Source organism: Lissotriton helveticus, chromosome 3_1, assembly GCF_964261635.1.
Source record: "Lissotriton helveticus chromosome 3_1, aLisHel1.1, whole genome shotgun sequence".
In the NCBI taxonomy this organism is placed as follows: Eukaryota; Metazoa; Chordata; class Amphibia; order Caudata; family Salamandridae; genus Lissotriton; species Lissotriton helveticus.
Window position 1 is genome coordinate 716,244,183 of NC_136061.1, and position 13,985 is coordinate 716,258,167.

The 13,985-nt window shown below is 46.7% G+C and overlaps 1 protein-coding gene across 5 annotated transcripts in view; it reads left to right on the forward strand.

Annotated features, from left to right (window-relative positions):
• Positions 1–13,985, forward strand: part of TCP11L1 (t-complex 11 like 1) — a 262,173-nt gene that overhangs the window by 25,099 nt on the left and 223,089 nt on the right. The gene's annotated exons all lie outside the window — the stretch shown is intronic.

Here is a 13,985-nt window from a genome sequence, read left to right on the forward strand (position 1 = left end):
TGGTCTCTTAGTTAAAGTAAAATCAGGCGCTCCCTCTGATATGTCTTCCACAACTAAAAGAAGTGTGTTCTCTGTTCTCAGACCTCACTCCATCCTTACATAATGACTCTCTAATTCAAGGTATAGTTCCTAATTCATTGAAGCAATACTGGTCCAACTATTAAAAAAACTTGTGCTAATCCACACATATTAAATAATTATTGCCACCATCTCATTGCTTCCCTACTTGGCCAAACATTTGGATGCAGATTTTGCCAAATGTCTCGGCACTTTTCTAGAGGGAAGCCATTTTCCTGATTCCCATCAAGTGGGCTTTTGCCCGGTCCATTTAGCCGAAGCAGTGATCTTGTCTGTGTTGGATGATTATGAGGGAAGAGGTTTATAACAGTGCCACGCAGGTGTTGGTGCTTCTCAACCTATCTGCAGCGTTCGACCAGGGCGACCATGAGCTTCTGGTGGACCATGTCGAACCCGTGGGTATACAGGGCATTGCACTGGACTGGTTTCTTTATTTCTTAAAAGATCGCTCCCCTTGGTACGGCCACAGTCCAACTCAACTGCGGGGTGCCTCTGGGGTCATCTTTTTCCTCTCATCTTTTTAATTTGCCCACTTCTCCCAATGAAAGAAAGAGGGGGATTGATCCTAAGGTTTGCCATCAGTGCTGGAACCGATCAAAAAGAATTTGCGTAAAAATCATAAGCATGTTCGCCCACAGAGGTAATGCACATGAATACAAAAAGATTAACAGGGCGACAAAAGAAGACAGTACAGGGTCACTGTACACCACGCCTACATGCATTCCTGGCAACATGTGTAAAGGCCCACAAGAAAACCCCCAAAATGTTAATATTTGCTCCTGGAACACACATGGGTTGAATTTCTTCTAGAAAACACAAAACTGTGGAATTCCTCTCAAATTCCGATATCATTTTGACCCAAGAAACTAACTTGGAGACTAACATCACTGCATTATAATACAATTACCACGAAACAGTAGTAAAATCATCAAAATTCAACAACCCCAAGAGAAGTTTGTCTACAAATCTCTAAACCAAACTTGACTGGTCCATGGAAAAACTACCAACAGGGACAACATGAAATTGGATAATCATAAGACTTGCATGGCACCGACAATAATAATTTTTATAAACCTCTATATTCACCCAAAAAGAGAGATAAAAGGGGTGCACATGAACGTCCTGCTTAAAACAATAAAAACGATGCAGATGCAATACTCTCAAGTGCAGTTTATCATTCCAGGCGATTTTAATACAAATTTATGTAAAAATGTGGAACCATCATCAAGTGGGCAAAAGATTCAGAAGTCCATTAGAATCTCTAGGCCTAAAACATTTGAATGGAAACTCAAGAGGACTCACCTGCATCAATTACCTTTTTAAGCGGGAATAAGAGTTCAACCAATTAGAGTTCAACCATTGATGACACGCTAGTGAGTGAAAATGTATTGTCTCAGAGGTACAAATTCCAAATGCTTCCATGAACAGAGAGCGATCATTTTCCACAAATCATGCAATTGGAACAAAGGTTTGCTCAGCTGATGGCACCCAACAAACTAATCTCTGTGTCCCTTGCATGTAATCTAAAAAGTCTGATATGGAGAGGAAGTGGGATTGAGAAAGTGATGGCAAAAGTTTATCCTGAAGCAGGAACGAAAGAAGAAACTACAAATGAAATAGGGAAGCAAGAAGCCAGACAATCAGTGATGGGTAAGAGACTAAAGGCTTGGGTATCCCTAATAGCCGTCTTATTGGAAAAATTCCCACACAAAGAGAAGCAAGCGCCCCAAATCTCCCACAGGAAGCATAATCAGGCAAACAGCCACCAACCCTGGTATTGCACGGAATTACACAAGCGCAAAAATGCCTAATATTGCGAGGAGTCAGAACAGTGACACATCAGTTAAAACAAGGAGGAAAATCGGATAAACGTAAGCTAAAAAATTAACAACTCCATATAAGAATAGCTGCCGTGAAGCAAAAATAAACCACTATGTACTCAATTGGAACAAACTTCTTTTGGCGAGTAAACAATAGAATGTGAAGGAATTCTGGCAGGTGATATATGCCCTGTCATATGGGATAACAAGACATCAAAATACAGGGATCAAAGCAGATACATGGCTGGTCCCCTTTCGAGCATTGTATAAAGAACTAGAGCTCAAACTAAAACCAGACAGTCAAGAGACAATAACAGAAATGAGAAAGGGTCTGGTACCGGTAACACAGATCTCCTCAGGGGCTCAGGAAACAAACATCATGCACACTGAACATCATAGTAAAAACATCCTTGAGGTAACAGAAATAGATCAATTAACAAAAATTATAAAGAAATTAAAAACAGACAGCGCAGCAAGCCCAAACGGTATTCCACATGCTCTCTTCTAGGGTGAAGCTTTTGTACTGGGTGCATTATTTTACACCTTTTTAGGTCTCGTGGTGTTAACCGCGCGAAAGCGCAGTCTCGCCAGAGACCTATAGTCAGCGACGCAGCTTTCCAGGAGACAGGACCTGGCCGCGCCCATCTCCTCTCCAAGAAAGCGATTGTAATGGGCCACGCGCACGAGAACGCGCGCTCCATTGAGCAGGCCACGATTCCCAGAAGTCCCGCCCCACGATAGGTTTCGTTCTCTCTCAGACCTGCTCTCCATGTTTAAAATGCCGATCCGTGCCTTGTGCTTTACCGGTGATGGTGCATGTAATTTCTGGGGGGCCGTGTTCTCCCAGCAGTGTGTAAACTAAATATAGGGCAGTCACATTCTCGCATGTTTCTGTCTTTGTCACTAGTTTCTATGATAAGATAAGGTGTTGCTGGTGGACCGATGCATTTTATTTTGGATGTTCTCCATCTGAAATAGGTCTCCCAAAGCACCTATTTGTGTTATTACAGATGTATTGTAACTGAAGCATGCGAATTGTAATATGATTGAGCGTTGAGCTTGCAATGCTCAGATCAAACAGCAGAAGAGCGTCCTTGTGATGTCAGGCTGGAGCTGTTTTCTCTTGTGAGCAGGACGGTAAGCTTATGTCTCCGCTATGTTGGTTTGTAAATAGTGATTTATTTTGGTTTATAGGTGTTTGTTCTTCGTTAAAAGTGATACACGGTGAAATATACGCTGATCTACAGGGAAATTGTGATGTTAAAAGGCAAGTCAGTATGGTTGGGGTTGATATAACGCAGTGCTGTTTATTTGCAAGCGCTTTGGTATGCAGCTTTGTTGCCATGTATTGCGCATGAAGATGTCCGGGGTCTCTCTAGTGAGATTTGTTTGAGAGAATTTAATTGTAAGTTTAATTGGAAAGGTTTAGTGTAGTGATTGCTGCTAGGTAGATGGTGATCTTGGATAGCCATTTCGGGCATATTGGAAGCATGTTTGGTGATGAGGTCTGACTACTGTGTACTGACTTGGTGGTTGTGCAGTGTGTCTAAGACTTGGTTGCTCTTTGTAGCATATTTCTTGCTATTGTATGGCAAATGTTAGGCATCTTGTTTGTTCTACAGGAATGTTGTAGTTAGAAGAGGCAATTCCTGAGAAGGCTAAAGAGAACAGCGGTATATGGAAGCTGAGTATATGTGGGCGTGCCAAATTGAAAATTTCTTTTAAATGTTTTGTTGGCCAGAATAACCCAAGGGAGTAGTTGTCTGAAACCCCAACCACCTTTTGGCAGTGGCAGCACTCGAACCTCAGCTAGCTGCCTTTTCCTGATTAATATTATGTTCAGGGCTCACGAGCTACAGAGGGAGATAAGAGTTATAGCTGGGATGATTGGTACACTCGCCTTCATTTTCCTACGTGCTGTGACCTTAAATGCTCTGGTATTGACTTGTAGTGAAATGCCCCTCACCATTAAAAAAATATATATATTTTTATTGAACATAAGCTTGGCAAGGCAAAACAGGTATTCAATCATTCATCGAGTCATCTTTATAGGAGTATCTTGACATTGTACATTTTCAATATTTACTACGTTATAACATTCCTTCAACAAATTCTTTATCCGTAATAGCCACAGCTCAGCATCATCCTGAACCCAATCCTTAGCCCCATAGGAGCGTGTTGTGGAACCTTTCTGGATTGGTGACCCCCCCTAGTGCTTCTATGTTCGCATGGACCTCAGTGCCCTCTATATGCCATCCATCTGCCCCAGATCTTGTCCCACTTCTTCTGGCAGCCCCTGCTTTGGTTCACCACTTTGGCCCTCACCACTCTTGAGAACGATGCTGTGGCACTCCCTGAGCTTAAGGCTGCCTTTGTTCCAGTACCAGAGTGTAGAACTTCCCCCTAGATTGCCCAGATGGCTGCTGAAGTGTAGCACCTATGCAGTGGGCCTGAAAGGGGAATGGGCATGGATGGATAGATATAGGGTGCAGGGTCGTACCGGTTTTTAGGTCTCGTGGCGTTAACCGCGGTCTCGCCAGAGACCTATAGTCAGCGACGCAGCTTTCCAGGAGACAGGACTTAGCTGTGCGAATCTCCTCTCCAAGAAAGCGATTTTAACGGGCCACGCACACGAGAACGCGCGCTCCATTGAGCAGGCCACAATTCCCGGAAGTCCCGCCCCACGATAGGTTTCGTTTTCTCTCAGACCTGCTCTCCATGTTTAAAATGCCGATCCGTGCCTTGTGCACCATCTGCTCGGATTACTTCGATAACGTGAGGGATGTGGCGGCGATTCACTGCGGACACACCTTCCACCTTTGCTGGTAAGTGAAGGCTGGTATTTTCTAGCAAAGGCCCATCTGTGCCCCAGTGCTTGGACTGACTACTGGCCTCCTGTGACTCATGGGCCTTGACGGCCGGCACGGGCCCCCTCCTGGCGGAGGGTCCTGCTGCTGTTGTGACGCGCCCCAGGGATCTCCGGTGAAACGGCCCCCTCCTTTGCCCAGCCGGGCTTGCTGTCGCTGCTGGCTTTCCACACGGTGCCGGAACGAGGCGTTTGGGGCTGCGGCCACCCAGGAAGCGTATTGGCCACAAGGTCGGTTGCCGGTCCCGGTTGCATGGGCTCCTTTCTTCCTGCAGCCATCGCCTGAGCCCTGGGATCCCTGGGATCCCAGGCGCTCCTGACCCCCTGTGTTGCTGTGACTGCTACCTGAGGCCCTATTTGTGGGCAGGGCCTCCCCGGGATTCCTTCCCTGGCTGACCCGGCCTCGCAGCTGATTGAGCTACCGCAGCAGCCGCACCGCCCATGGTTGCTGACTGCTATTCCACTCCACCATCGACCTCCGAGACACCCCTTTGAGGGCCTCTGGACCTGTTTGTCACTCTGAGGCCTGGCTGCTGCCACTGCGGGACTGCGGGGGTGTCCCCCCATTTCATTGGCATCCGGGGACCTGCCAAGTCACTGCTGGGGCCCCCTCATCTCCGGATGCACTGTTTCCCCGCGGGGTTGGCCTGGACGGGAGCTGAAGGCGGCTGCTGACCTCCTATTGCCCAGCCCCCACCGAGACTCCGTGAAGCTGTGAGGAGGTGGGTGCACTTTCTACCGACGGCTGAGGTGCAGGGGGGTTCCCGGTGCCACCGATCTGTCTGTGGCCCCTCGCTCCTTTTCGTGCTTCGGGGGGTCCTGTTCTCTGCCCTGCATCCCGCTTTGGCTCTACTTCAACTGGCATAGCGGCGGCACCTAGGGACATCCAGTGGAGGTGCAGGAGAGCGTACCAGACGGCTTAAGGTCCGAGCCTTGGGGTGCCTGTGGGTTGGCATCTGGCCGGTGTTATCGGCCACGCATGTCGAGCGGCGGGGATCTCCTGGCACGGCTTTGACACCTAGAAACAACTTGCTTTTGATATGATCTATATAGTCCTGTACTCTAACATCTGCCCATATTTATGTTTTGACGTATTGAGTGTAGGGTTCTTGATCAAGTGTGTGTGATGGGATTTGCTAGGAAGGTGTGTAACTCCATGCCGTGCGTGAGGTGCATCATCAGAGCTGTGTGAATAATAACAGCTGTGAGCCCATGCCTGAGGTGCATCATCAGAGCTGTGTGAATAATAACTGCGTCAGCCCGTGCCTGAGGTGCATCATCAGAGCTGTGTGAATAATAACTGCGTCAGCTCCGTGCCTGAGGTGCATCATCAAAGCTGTGTGAATAATAACAGCTGTGAGCCCGTGCCTGAGGTGCATCATCAGAGCTGTGTGAATAATAACTGCGTCAGCCCATGCCTGAGGTGCATCATCAGAGCTGTGCGAATAATAACTGCGTCAGCCCCGTGCCTGAGGTGCATCATCAGAGCTGTGTGAATAATAACTGCGTCAGCCCCTTGCCTGAGGTGCATCATCAGAGCTGTGTGAATAATAACTGCGTCAGCCCGTGCCTGAGGTGCATCATCAGAGCTGTGTGAATAATAACTGCGTCAGCCCCGTGCCTCAGGTGCATCATCAAAGCTGTGAGAATAATAACAGCTGTGAGCCCGTGCCTGAGGTGCATCATCAGAGCTGTGTGAATAATAACTGCGTCAGCGCATGCCTGAGGTGCATCATCAGAGCTGTGTGAATAATAACTGCGTCAGCCCCGTGCCTGAGGTGCATCATCAGAGCTGTGTGAATAATAACTGCGTCAGCCCCGTGCCTGAGGTGCATCATCAGAGCTGTGTGAATAATAACAGCTGTGAGCCCGTGCCTGAGGTGCATCATCAGAGCTGTGTGAATAATAACTACACCAGCCTGTGCCTGAGGTGCATCATCAGAGCTGTGTGAATAATAACTGCATCAGCCCCGTGCCTGAGGTGCATCATCAGAGCTGTGTGAATAATAACAGCTGTGAGCCCGTGCCTGAGGTGCATCATCAGAGCTGTGTGAATAATAACTGCATCAGCCCGTGCCTGAGGTGCATCATCAGAGCTGTGTGAATAATAACTGCGTCAGCCCCGTGCCTGAGGTGCATCATCAGAGCTGTGTGAATAATAACAGCTGTGAGCCCGTGCCTGAGGTGCATCATCAGAGCTGTGTAAATAATAACTGCGTCAGCCCCATGCGTGAGGTGCATCATCAGAGCTGTGTGAATAACAACTGTGCGCCCGTGCGTGAGGTGCATCACCAGAGCTGTGTGAATAATAACTGCATCATCAAGGGGGTGGGGAGGTAGAGAGAAGATCCTTTCAGTCTCCGTAGTTAACTCTTCTAATCACAAAGGGGAAAGGATCACTTGTCCTGCTTAAACCATTGGGTTTCACAAGTCGAGGAAGTGGTATCTCCCAAATATAACTCTCATACACGTGTCATTTTGATGGTTCTTTCTCAGCGGTATATAGTGGGTACCCGCTATTTTACACGTGCGTGCGTAATCATTGAGTTATTTTTAGTATTGTGCACCCTCCACCAGGAGGTATTGCCTTTGGTTTAAGGCAGTAGTGATCGTGAATAGTTGGGGAGGGATTGTGGTGATGAAAAAGACTTAAAAAGTACCGGACAGCCAGACTTGGACAATTTTAATAGGTCTGGATTCGGACTTGGTTAAAAAATTAATTAATGGTGCACTTTTAGAATTGATAAGGGATTCAAGTGCATTTCATGTCTAAAAAGAGGTCAACATGTTTCAGCCTTTGGTAGTCAGGAGATCTTAGGCTTTCGTCAGGACCAATGGGGGTGAATAAATAGTGAAAAAAGCAAACTTAGTGAGAAAGAAAAGGTAAATTGACCTGATCCTTCGAAATTCAAGGTTTCATTGTACCTGAATGGAGAAAAAACACACACAAACATACACAACAACAAATAGGGAGATGGGGTGCGGGAAAAAGACACGTATTATGTACAGTAGTTCCTTATAGTTTGTTAGGAACTCGTAAATGGCAATGTAATATCTCATACTCATTTCAGGCGTCAACTCTTCCTTATTCATACTCCGATAGGTAGGGCTAGTACTGTATTTTGGTGCCCATAGTTTTAAATAGTACTCTCTCAGTGCGTGGTTTATGGTGAAAACTCAAGGTGTAGTCGGTCCGTGGTGGCTTACATACCTCATACATACCATGCTCACTATCGCATATCACACGTGTGGTTATAAAATCAATATATATATATATAAGCATGCTCGTTTTATTTTCAGCATACGTCTAACACTCGTCGTTGCGAAGTGCGTGGTGAAAGGCTATCGAGGTGTCCAATGCGGAGCGTGCGCTAATGCATACCTTGTTAATGATGAAGAAATACTTCATCGGGGATGAGGGCTTGTCGAGCGAGGATTACTAGGAAAGTATTGGAAAAAGTAGTTATAAGCCGCGGAGTATACTTGCGGTTTGGTTCCCGTGTTGCTGGCGGGATGCGCTACGCGTTACCTGTATTCCTTCTTACTCGGACTCAGCCGCATGTGCTGGCGCTGCCTCTCAATCACCCGGAACTACCAGGAGGTTCGGTTCCGGGTGGGTTTTAACGCAAGGACACTGGAAATGGAAGAGTTACTTTCCGCTTAACCTGGTTCTGATCAGATTTTAAGAACTATTTTCTAACCGTATCAAAAGGTATATATGAAGAAATAAATAAATAGTTCTAATCAGATATTAGACGTAAATAATTTTTATGTGGGATGCTCAGTGATAGAGAAGGTCGGATATTGACCTAATTCCGCCACACTGGTTCTTGGTGGATTCAGAACCTACATGATTGTCAAAAATATGCTGTTCATGACGTAATGTAATTTTCCAATAGAAAAATGGGGGCCTTGTTGAGGCACTTATTTCGATGTGAGGGCATATTCGGGCAGTTCCCTCACTGGATATGGAGAGGCCGGTGTTTTAAAAGGCAATCAAGGGTTTGTTGTTACGACCTGAGTCAGTGGCCGGCTGGGTTAGATGGGGCCAATGATGTTTTCACTGTAGGTACTGTAGTAATGGGACTTTGGTTTATCTGCTAAGTGATAGCCACGGGACAGAATCATTAAGGCCCTGGGTATCCGTTTTGAGCCTATGGACCCAGCGCTGCTCCTTCTCAAATAATATTCTGGTAGCATTCCTATCTACTGTGTCCAGGCTTTCTAGGATCACCCAGTGTAGGTCATTGGCAGTGTGTTGTTTCTCTTTGTAATGGGCCGACATCTTTGTCGTTATTCTTTTGCAGTTCACGTTACTCCTGTGCTCACAGAGTCTCTGTTTCGCTTTTCGGCAGGTCATCCCGATGTATCGCATATCACAAGGGCATGTGATCATGTATATGATGTGGCTAGTATTGCAATTTGTGTGTTTTTTTAATCTCCACAGAAAGTTTGGAAGAAGTTGTAGTTCTTTAGTCGGTTCTGTGGTTGCACACATGACACAGGTCCCACACGGATAGTGTCCAGTGATTGGGGGATTGTTCCAGAGCCCTGGTTGTTGTTTTTTCTTTTTAGGAGGTGGTCGTGTGTGGACCAGGAGATCCTTTATATTGCTGCTCCTCTTGTTTGCAAATCTGGGTTTTGACCAGGTTAGAGTGTTGGATGTTATTATCTTCCAATTTCGATTGATAATCTTTTTCACCTGGTTAGTAATCGGACTGTATGTAGTGACACAGGTGGTCCTATCATCAGTCTGTTTTGGGTGACTTTCGAGGAGAGTTTCTCTCGGTTGGTTTCTTGCTCTTTTGGCACAGGAGTTGATGATTCTTCTTGGGTAATCTCTAACTGTTAGTTTTGCACAGAGATCATCTGCTTGTGCTTTGTAGTCTTTTATTGAACTGCAATTTCTCCTCAGTCGTAAAAATTGGCTGTATGGGAGATTTTCTCTCAAGGGGCGGGGGTGAAAGCTTTTGAAGGAAAGTAGGCTGTTTTTAGCAGTGGGTTTAAAGTAGGTTCTTGTCTTGAGGGTATTCTCTTCAGCAAATATGGTTATGTCTAAGAAGTCAAGACTCTGAGCATCGGAAGTGTAGGTGTAGAAATTCTATCAAATCATCACGACTGACCCAACACCACGTCTTCAGAGGATAATAGCCTTAATGGTTGAAGAAGCAGAATGCAATAACTGGATATCCAAAAAAAGAAGCGGACTATCTGATAACAACAGAACCAGTTATACCATATTTCTACTCTCTCCCTAAGACACACAAAAACAGAGTGCCCCCCCCCGGGAAGACCAATTGTTTCAGGGATTAAGTCCATTTTGGAACCATTGTCTCAATTTGCAGACCAGTATCTAAGACCACTGGTCCAAAGCACACCTACCTACTTGAAAGACACACGAGACCTCATTAACAAGTTAGAGAATTTCGAGTACTCTACGACCAACATGCTCTTAGTAGGTTTAGACGTTGAGAGCCTCTATACCAGCTTACCACAACAGAAGACCTTGGAGACTCTAGAAACAATCCTGTTCAACAGTGATTGGCACCATCGAACTCCAAGACATTTTGTACTGGAGTGCTGCAGAATGGCCCTGATGGAAAACTTTTTTCAATACAAGGACACCCCCTATCTCCAACAACATGGGACATTTATGGGGAGTGTCTTTGCCCCCAGTGTGGCAGGGCTCTACGTAAGCACTTTTGAACAGACTTACGTCCACAATGCACATAACCCTTACATTCGTCATATACTCTTTTGGAAAAGGTATATTGACGACATTCTGCTAATTTGGGAAGGAGACAATGAATCCCTTTTGGACTTTCACAGATGGCTGAACACTCAAGATGAATGCCTCAACCTCACCTACACTTCCGATGCTCAGAGTCTTGACTTCTTAGACATAACCATATTTGCTGAAGAGAATACCCTCAAGACAAGAACCTACTTTAAACCCACTGCTAAAAACAGCCTACTTTCCTTCAAAAGCTTTCACCCCCGCCCCTTGAGAGAAAATCTCCCATACAGCCAATTTTTACGACTGAGGAGAAATTGCAGTTCAATAAAAGACTACAAAGCACAAGCAGATGATCTCTGTGCAAAACTAACAGTTAGAGATTACCCAAGAAGAATCATCAACTCCTGTGCCAAAAGAGCAAGAAACCAACCGAGAGAAACTCTCCTCGAAAGTCACCCAAAACAGACTGATGATAGGACCACCTGTGTCACTACATACAGTCCGATTACTAACCAGGTGAAAAAGATTATCAATCGAAATTGGAAGATAATAACATCCAACACTCTAACCTGGTCAAAACCCAGATTTGCAAACAAGAGGAGCAGCAATATAAAGGATCTCCTGGTCCACACACGACCACCTCCTAAAAAGAAAAAACAACAACCAGGGCTCTGGAACAATCCCCCAATCACTGGACACTATCCGTGTGGGACCTGTGTCATGTGTGCAACCACAGAACCGACTAAAGAACTACAACTTCTTCCAAACTTTCTGTGGAGATTAAAAAAACACACAAATTGCAATACTAGCCACATCATATACATGATCACATGCCCTTGTGATATGCGATACATCGGGATGACCTGCCGAAAAGCGAAACAGAGACTCTGTGAGCACAGGAGTAACGTGAACTGCAAAAGAATAACGACAAAGATGTCGGCCCATTACAAAGAGAAACAACACACTGCCAATGACCTACACTGGGTGATCCTAGAAAGCCTGGACACAGTAGATAGGAATGCTACCAGAATATTATTTGAGAAGGAGCAGCGCTGGGTCCATAGGCTCAAAACGGATACCCAGGGCCTTAATGATTCTGTCCCGTGGCTATCACTTAGCAGATAAACCAAAGTCCCATTACTACAGTACCTACAGTGAAAACATCATTGGCCCCATCTAACCCAGCCGGCCACTGACTCAGGTCGTAACAACAAACCCTTGATTGCCTTTTAAAACACCGGCCTCTCCATATCCAGTGAGGGAACTGCCCGAATATGCCCTCACATCGAAATAAGTGCCTCAACAAGGCCCCCATTTTTCTATTGGAAAATTACATTACGTCATGAACAGCATATTTTTGACAATCATGTAGGTTCTGAATCCACCAAGAACCAGTGTGGCGGAATTAGGTCAATATCCGACCTTCTCTATCACTGAGCATCCCACATAAAAATTATTTACGTCTAATATCTGATTAGAACTATTTATTTATTTCTTCATATATACCTTTTGATACGGTTAGAAAATAGTTCTTAAAATCTGATCAGAACCAGGTTAAGCGGAAAGTAACTCTTCCATTTCCAGTGTCCTTGCGTTAAAACCCACCCGGAACCGAACCTCCTGGTAGTTCCGGGTGATTGAGAGGCAGCGCCAGCACATGCGGCTGAGTCCGAGTAAGAAGGAATACAGGTAACGCGTAGCGCATCCCGCCAGCAACACGGGAACCAAACCGCAAGTATACTCCGCGGCTTATAACTACTTTTTCCAATACTTTCCTAGTAATCCTCGCTCGACAAGCCCTCATCCCCGATGAAGTATTTCTTCATCATTAACAAGGTATGCATTGGAGGGAGGAGCTTGGCGGGCATCCGAGATGGCCGCTTGAGCACAGCGCTCTCCGGACCCTCGCCGCTCCCGACATTTTATCCTGGCTGAATCCTGATTTCTTGCAAGAATTCGTGTAGGGGACGTTTGGCTGATTACCCTGGCACTTTTCAGAAATCGATTTGGATCTCGTATTCCTGAGATATGGTGCTCTGAACTTTTGGGCTCCGCCCTTGAGGTGCGCCCGGGACGGGGTGCGGTACTGTAGCCGTCCTGCAATTGAACAACAACGGCAGGAGATCTGGCCTTGTGGGTCCCCCCTTCCTAAGTTTCGGTTTCGATTCCGTTCCGACTTGGGCCACGGACGTGGATGTCGTGTTGCGACTGAGACTTGGAGGCAGATCGGCTGTTGGGCTTTCATGTGATCTATTTGCTGGCTTGGCGACCTCTACCCGAGTTGTACCCCCTTTTTATGTACTTTTGATCCTGTATTTTGGGTGTCGGGCCCGTCGAACCTGGTGGCTTGTCCTGTGACGCATCTTCAAAATGGCGGGCAGAGGGGACAGAGAGACGCGCAAGACAAAAACACCTCTGCGCGGAGCTCCAGTTCAATCAAATGTCATGGACCGTTATACCCATTCTAAGGGGTCCCCCGGAGCTGCCCTGCCTGGTTCTAGTATAGCGTCCGAACGAATTTTGGAAGAGTCGGCGGAGCCCTCCCTACAGGATATCATGGGCGCCATCTCGGGCGTGAGGGAATCCATCGGCCTGCAGTACGAGGCCTTGGCCCACAAACTTGACACCGTGGCTATTGAGGTGAATCTGATTCGTGCTGATCTCGGCAAGACGAATGAGAGGGTACAATCGCTGGATATTAAATCCTCTAGCCTTACGAATGACGTTTCGGAGCTCCAAACAGAGATTGGAAATCTCCGTCGGGGGAACGACTTCATGACCCGTCGCCTGGAGGACTTTGAAAATAGGGCGCGTCGCTGCAATGTTCGCCTGGTTGGTGTACCGGAAAACCCTGTACCCCACTCGGTGGATCTCCTGGTTGAGGATCTGGTCTTGAATCATTTGGCCCCTTCTGGTCTCACAAAATTTTTCACGGTGGAACGTGCACATCGTGTTCCAGGGGGCAAAGTCAAGCCGGGAGCCCCGCCGAGACCCATTGTAGCGAAGCTTTTTCATTATAGAGACCGGGACGCTATCCTGCAGGCCTCGCGGGTGAAGGGCCCGGTGGCCTTTGAGAATGCTACGGTGAACTTTTACCCGGACTTTTCCCAACAGGTTCAGAGACAACGTATGGAGTTTCGTGGTGCCAAGAAACGTCTCCGGGATCGGGGCCTACGTTACGCCATGCTCTTTCCCACTAGACTCCGGGTTGAATACAATGAACGTACCCTTTTCTTTGATCGGCCAGATGCTGTTAATGACTGGCTGGACTCATTGCCTGACCGTCCTCCTGAGACAGACTCCGCCGCTCACCCTGGTGGTGCCGAAGGTGGTGTGGAGATCTAACTGTTCGGCTCTTATGTCTTATTTTGAATACATTCTCAGGAGTGTTGGCCGGCGTCCCTCTACATTGTGATCACTCTGTCTTTCGTTTGTTATTTTTGTTCTTGCTGAGGTCGGGGGGTGGATGGAACGGAGACCTTTC